Source organism: Elephantulus edwardii, unplaced genomic scaffold (assembly GCF_000299155.1).
Source record: "Elephantulus edwardii isolate Elephantulus edwardi_28Jun2011 unplaced genomic scaffold, EleEdw1.0 scaffold00075, whole genome shotgun sequence".
In the NCBI taxonomy this organism is placed as follows: Eukaryota; Metazoa; Chordata; class Mammalia; order Macroscelidea; family Macroscelididae; genus Elephantulus; species Elephantulus edwardii.
In genome coordinates, this window is record NW_006399825.1 from 1,538,071 (window position 1) to 1,545,003 (window position 6,933).

The 6,933-nt window shown below is 39.4% G+C and overlaps 1 pseudogene; it reads right to left on the reverse strand.

Annotated features, from left to right (window-relative positions):
• Positions 1–3,285: 3,285 nt before the first annotated feature.
• On the reverse strand, positions 3,286–4,025 carry LOC102852791 (annotated as a pseudogene).
• Positions 4,026–6,933: the final 2,908 nt, after the last annotated feature.

The window sequence follows — 6,933 nt, forward strand, 5'->3', positions numbered from 1 at the left end:
AGGACCTTAGGAGGGTCTCTCATGTCTTGAAAAGGGACACACAAGTATGGAACACTCGGGGATCTTATGTGAAGATGGGTAGGGAGGTAATAATCATAGGGTAGCATAATTTGATAGGTAGAGGGATGGGAATCCCAGAACACTTGATTGTGCTAATGTGAAACCTGTACTTGGACCAGGAGGAAGTCGTTAGAGTAGAGCAGGGAAACACTGCATGGTTCAAAATTGGGAAAGGTGTGTGCCAGGGATGTGTTCTACCTCCATACCTTTTCAACCTGTATGCAGAACAGATTAGCTGAGAGGCTGGGCTCTTTGAGGAGAAGTGTGGCATCAGGATTGGTGGAAGATCTATTAACAGTCTGCGTTAAGCAGATGACACAACCCTGTTTGTTGAAACTGAGGAGGATCTGATGCACTTTCTGCAGAGGGCCAAAGACTGCAGCCTTCAGTGTGGATTGAGGCTCAATGTCAAGAATACAAAGATTCTCACCACTGGACTAATTGGCAGCATCAGAATGGATGGTGAAGAGATTGAGATTGTTAACAACTTTAGTCTGCTTGGCTCCATGGTCAACACTCTTGGCACCAGTAGCCAGGAAATAAAAAAAAAAAAAAATGTATTGCAATGGGAAAGTCTGCTGTTAGGGACCTCTCCAAAATACTGAAGAGCAATGGTGTCGCTCTGGAGACTAAGGTGTGTCTGATACAGGCCACGGTCTTTGCAATCACTTGTTATGCATCAGAGAGTTGGAAAATGACTAGGAAAGATAGAGGGAGAATTGATGCCTTGAGCTGTTGTCCTGGAGAAGAGTATTGAATGTACCACGGACTACTAAGAAAACAAACATATTTATCCCGGAGAGGGTTAAACCAGGCTGCTCCTTGAAGGCAAGGATTCTGGGGCTTTGTCTGACATACTTTGGACATGTTGTAAGGAGGGATGGGTCCTTGGAGAGGGACATCATGCTTGGGAGGGTGGAGGAACAGCACAAGAGGGGAAGAACCTCTATGAGGTGGATTAATTCAGTGACCGGGGTAATCAGGATGGGTGTGTCAGAGGCAGTGTGATTGGCACAGGATAGGGCAGGCTTTAGGGCTGTTGTACGTAGGGTCACTATGAGTCACAAGCGATTCAACAGCACATAACAACAACAACAGAGGGATGGGTGGGTAAATAAAATGGGAAAGATTCTGTATAAAAAAAGAATGTATTTGAACTTTGTAAGCAAACCAGTTGTTATTGTTGTCATGTGCCATCGAGTTGCTTACAACTCATAGCAACCCTATGTACAAAAGCCCTAATTGCTGTTCTATCATGTGCCAACCTCGCCATTTCTGACACACTCATTCCATCACCCCAATCACAGAATTGTTCTCACTGAGGGTCTTCGTAGCAGTCATGATATATTCAATACTCTTCTCCAGCACCATAGCTCAAAGGCAACAATTCTCTTTATATCATCCTTAGTCACTGTCCAACTCTCTGATCATAGCACATAATTGTGAATACTATAGCCCGGATCAGGCACACTTTAGTCTCCAGCCTGACAGACATTGTCGCTCTTCAGTACTCTTGAGAGGTCCCTCACAGGTGACTTTCCCAGTGCCATTCATCTCTTGATTTCCTGGCTGCTGGTGCCAAGAGTGTTGACCGTGGAACCAAGTAAACGAAAACTGTTAACTATCTCAATCTCTTCACCATCCATACTGATGCTGCCAATTGGCCCAGTGGTGAGAATCTTTGTTTTCTTGATGTTGAGTTTCAATCCACATTGAAGGCTGCAGTCCTTGACCTTCTGCAGCACTCACTTCAAGTCCTCCTCAGTTTCAGCAAGCAGGGTTGTGTCATCTGCATAACGCAGATTGTTGACGACCCTTCCACCAATCCTGATGCCACATTCCTCCTCATACAGCCCAGCGTCTCGAATGATCTGTTCTGCGTACAGATTGAAAAGGTATGGAGAGAAAATTCATCCCTGATGGACCCCCTTCTTGATTTTGAACCATGTAGTGTCTCCTTGCTCTGTTCTGACAACTGCCTCTTGGTCCAAGTATAGGTTTTGCATAAGCACAAGCAAATGTTCTGGGATTCCCATTCTTCTCAGAGTCAGCCACAGTTTGTTTTGATCCACATAGTCAAAAGCCTTTGCATAGTCAATGAAGCACAGATAGATATTCCTCAGGTATTCTCTGCTTTCTGCCAAGATCCATATAACATTAACTATAATATCCCTAGTCCATGACCTAAATCCAGCCTGCACATCTGGCAGTTCTCTGTTGATGTATTGCTCCAATAGTTTTTGGATAATTTCTAGCAGAATCTGGTTTGCAAACCAGTGCAAAATAAAAATGTATTTTAAAAAAAGTCCTTTTTACTGGTCTATGTAAAATCATTCATATACATTACATACCAGCACACTCTGTTTTACAGAATTCATATACATTGTGTTTTATTCATGTACATTGTGATTTATATTCTAATTCATAATACATTATATTTTACCACTAATGCAGAAAGTTTTTGTTATAAGCAAAAATTCTCTTAAGCATATTTTATTTTTTGATAACACAAAACTACTAGCCACTTCAGACATCCAGGAAAGAAATCTACTTTCTCCCTCATTATTTATGTCAGGGAGCCAATAACCCAATTTTTTTATGTTGTCTCCTGTAGATTGCAAAATAAACTTTTTTTTTTCTCTCTGAAAGGTTAAAGGAAAGGGGAAAGATTTGGTGTGAAAAACAATAAACAAGTATAAAATAAGAAATATTAATAAATTTTTTTGGGTTTTTTAACTTTCCTTTTTGAGATAGCTGAATACATAAAATGACTCAAAAAATTAGTTGTTAACAAAACCTTATATTTTATGCTTATTTCTTTTATTCATTAGATGGATATTAGGTACGTCAGGATTCATTAGTTAAAAGAGAAATTCTATTTTTCTTGGATTCTATTAGCAGGTGACTCAGAATGCTTTGCAGAAATGTACCCATTATACTAATCTGCAGGGAATTCTGTGCACTAATCTAATAGTACAAAAATTTCTACTGTCTTAGCCAAAACTTATGCACTCAAATCCAAGAGTTCACAGTGAAAAATGGTGTTGTAGTGTACCTCTTACTTAGTATTGCTAATTCAATACTGATAGCTACCAATTCTTTAATGCCATGTAATTTTAGGTAAGAAGTCAAAAGCTGTTAAACATAACAACCATTTGAATTAAAGAAATGACATATTTTCCCACAAAAGAAAACTCTCATTAAAAATTTAAATTTTAAACAGATTCATGAAGTTGGTGTCTTATAGCCATCAGTTTGTTTAACTTTAGCACCCATCTCATCTCCAATAGCTTTTCCAGAGCTACCACTTTCATGGTGAAGCTCCATGAGTTTTCCCAGTTCAACTTTGGGCTTCTTCAGCATTTTTAGTTTTCTAACAAATACATCATAGAGCGGATAAATAGATTGGCAAGCCTTTTCTATGTCTTTTCCAATGCTGTCTGTAATCAATGACTAATGACTACTTCATTAGTCAATTGTCTGCACCTCTCGAGTTATGATTTCTATCATTTTCTTCTTGATTTGCTGGACCTGTTGGTGCTGAGCAGAAGAGGTCTTCCAAATTTATTTATTTATTTTTTTTTAAACCAGAAAGAGTAAATAACCATCGATAGTCTCAACCTCAGTATGAGCTTCAGTTATGGTCTGCTATTTTTTTGATCATGGAGAATCCATGCCATGGAAGTTGGTAGGTTTTGCTTTGAACATCCTCAGTTTGAATTTTCTAAATGGAACCACATCGTTTTGCAACTCACCAAGACACACTTCAAAAACATGACCTTTGAGTCCACAAGATGCAATTTTGGTTCCTTGAGTCTTTGTGACTAGTGTCTTTCCAACAAATATTGAACACGGCTAGTACCTTTACATCATATCAATCTTTTTAGAAAATGGATCAACCAATTTCTTCTTGGCTCCTATTTTTGGCCACCTTTTGTAAGGTACTTGTTCTTGCTGATTAGCATGGTGGTGCTCAAAGAGTCCAAGAATTTATATTTTTTTAAAACAAAATACATTTAAATAATTTTTAATTGATTTAAATGAAAGTTTACAGAGACTTATTAGAGTTTCCAGTCATTCATTGTTGCACTTTTCTCCCTGCCCACCCACTCCCCCAAATTCACTCTTCTCTCTGAAGAGTAAAAGAAAATGTCTTTGATTGTTAAGCAATCCCTCTCCTCAAGTTTACTCCACTGTGCAGCCTTCATTCTGGACTCCTGTAATGACAATAATACCCAAGCATATATCCCTTTTAAATAGTTTTCTCCATCTGTTTCAATTCAGTATTCATCATTCCTCCCCCTTCTTTTTCTTCCCTCAACCTCGATGTCAGTCCTGTTTTACAACAGTGGCCCTATGCAATATTTGTCCTTTTTTGACTGAGATATTTCACTCAGCATAATGTCCTTTAGGGTCATCCACTTTGCATAATATTTCATGAGTTCCTTGTTTTTCAATGCTGCATAGTGTTCCACTGTGTGAACATACCAGAGCAGCTCTATCCATTTGCCTGTTGATGGGCACTTGGGTTGTTTCCAGCTCTTTGCTATTGCAAATAAAGCCGCAATAAACATGGGTGTGCATATATCTGCTTGGGTGGTGGCAAACAAATAAAGAAATATTTAAAATCTCTAGCTCTAAGAGAGATGCAAATCAAAACAACTATGAGATATCATCTCACCCCAGAAAGAATAGCAAAACTTAACAGAATAGCAAACATCAAATGCGATGAGGTTGTTAGAGACTGGAACCCTTATTCACAGTTTGTGGGACTATAAAGTGGTGCAACCATTACCGAAGGCTGTATAGCGCTTTCTCAAAAAATACATTTAAATAGTTATATGTTGATATTGATATTGTTGTTGTTGTTGATTGCCACTGAGTTGAGTAGGACTCACAGCAACCCTATGAACAAAAGGTCAGAAGCTGTTCTAGAACAGTTGATATTTATCAAAGTTCATAGAGTTTTCAGAGTCACTCCTGCTTCCAAAGCTTTATAGATAGATGATATATAGAAAGATTATCTATCTATCTATCTATCTATCTATCTATCCTGATTGGATGTCACACCTGCATCCAAAGTTTTATAGATGATAGAGATAGACAGATAGATATGCAGATATCTGTTGTTGATTGCCTTCAAGTTGAGCATGACTCATAGTGACCCTATGAACTAAAGGGCCTGAAGCCCATCTACAACTATCGATATTTATCAAAGTTCACAGAGTTTCCAGAGGCATGGTGTTTAGGAAGTGGATGAGCTTGCATGCTTGCTCACATTCTCTCTCTCTCTCTCTTACTTTCTCTCTCTCTCTCTCTCTCTCTCTCTGTGTGTATTTAAACTCATTTTTTCATCCTAAACCAAAAGTCATCCTTACCAAAGTTTAAACTTAGATATGAGATATACAGAGAAAGGGTATATATAAATTAAAATTTAATCAGAGAAGTATAAACTAGTTGTTGTTCTTATTATGTGCCATCAAGTCGCTTGCAACTCATAGCAACCCTATATACTAGAGCCCTAAACACCATTCTATCTTGTGCCAACCTCGCCATCTCAAACACACTCATTCCTACCACCCCAATCACAGAATTGATCCACCCTATTGAGGGTCTTCCTCTCCTTCACTGCCCCTCCACTCTGCCAAACATGATGTCCCTCTCCAAGGACCAGTCCCTCCTTGCAACATGCCCAAAGTATGTCAGATGAAGCTTTGGAATCCTTGACTACAAGGAGCATCTGGCTTCACCCTCTCCAGGTCAAACCTGTTGGTTCTCCTAGCAGTCCATGGTATATTCAACACTCTTCTCCACCACGACAGCTCAAGGCTTTAATTCTCTTTCTGTCATCCCTAGTCACTGTCCAATTCTTCAATGCATAGCACATAATTATGAAGACTATAGCCTGGATCAGGTGCACCTTAGTCTCCAGCCTGACGTCATTGCTCTTCAGCACTCTTGAGAGGCTCCTCAAAGGTGACTTTCCCAATATAATTCGTCTCTTGATTTCCTGGCTGCTGTTACCAAGAGTGTTGATTGTGGAGCCAAGTAAACTAAAACTGTGAACTATCTCAATCTCTTCACCATCCATACTAATGTTGCCAATTGGCCCAGTGGTGAGAATCTTTGTTTTCTTGATGTTGAGCTTCAATCCACATTGAAGGCTGCAGTCCTTGACCTTCTGCAGAAAGCGCTTCAGGTTCTCCTCAGTTTCAGCAAGTAGGGTTGTGCCATCTGCATAATGCAGGATGTTGATGACCCTTCCACCAAACCTGATGCCACATTCCTCCTCATACAGCCCAGCGTCTCGAATGATCTGTTCTGCATACTGATTGAAAAGGTATGGAGACAAAATACATCCCTGATGGATCCCCTTCTTGATTTTGAACCATGTAGTGTCTCCTTGCTTTGTTCTGACGACTGCCTCTTGGTCCAAGTATAGGTTTCGCATTAGCACAATCAAATGTTCTGGGATTCCCATTTTTCTCAGAGTCAGACACAGCTTGTTGTGATCCACATAGTCAAAAGCCTTTGCATAGTCAATGAAGCACAGAAATGTTATTATATGAGGAACCCTGGTGATATAATAACTTACATATTGAGCTTGTAACTGAAAGGTTAATGGTCAGCTATTCCATAAATAAAAGAAGGATAGCTTATTTTAATTAAGAATTAACCCTCAGACATCCAGTGGAAGGTCTCCATGAATCAGAAGCAAATCAATGACAATAAGTTTGTGGGTTTTGTGCTGCTTTTATATATGAAAATATATTTACATTTGTTTAATTACAGTTTAATTAGGCAGCCAGCCAGGAAGGGAAGGTCAGGAGCAGGCTAGCTCTTTAGAGGCAGAGACTGAAGAACTCTTCACAG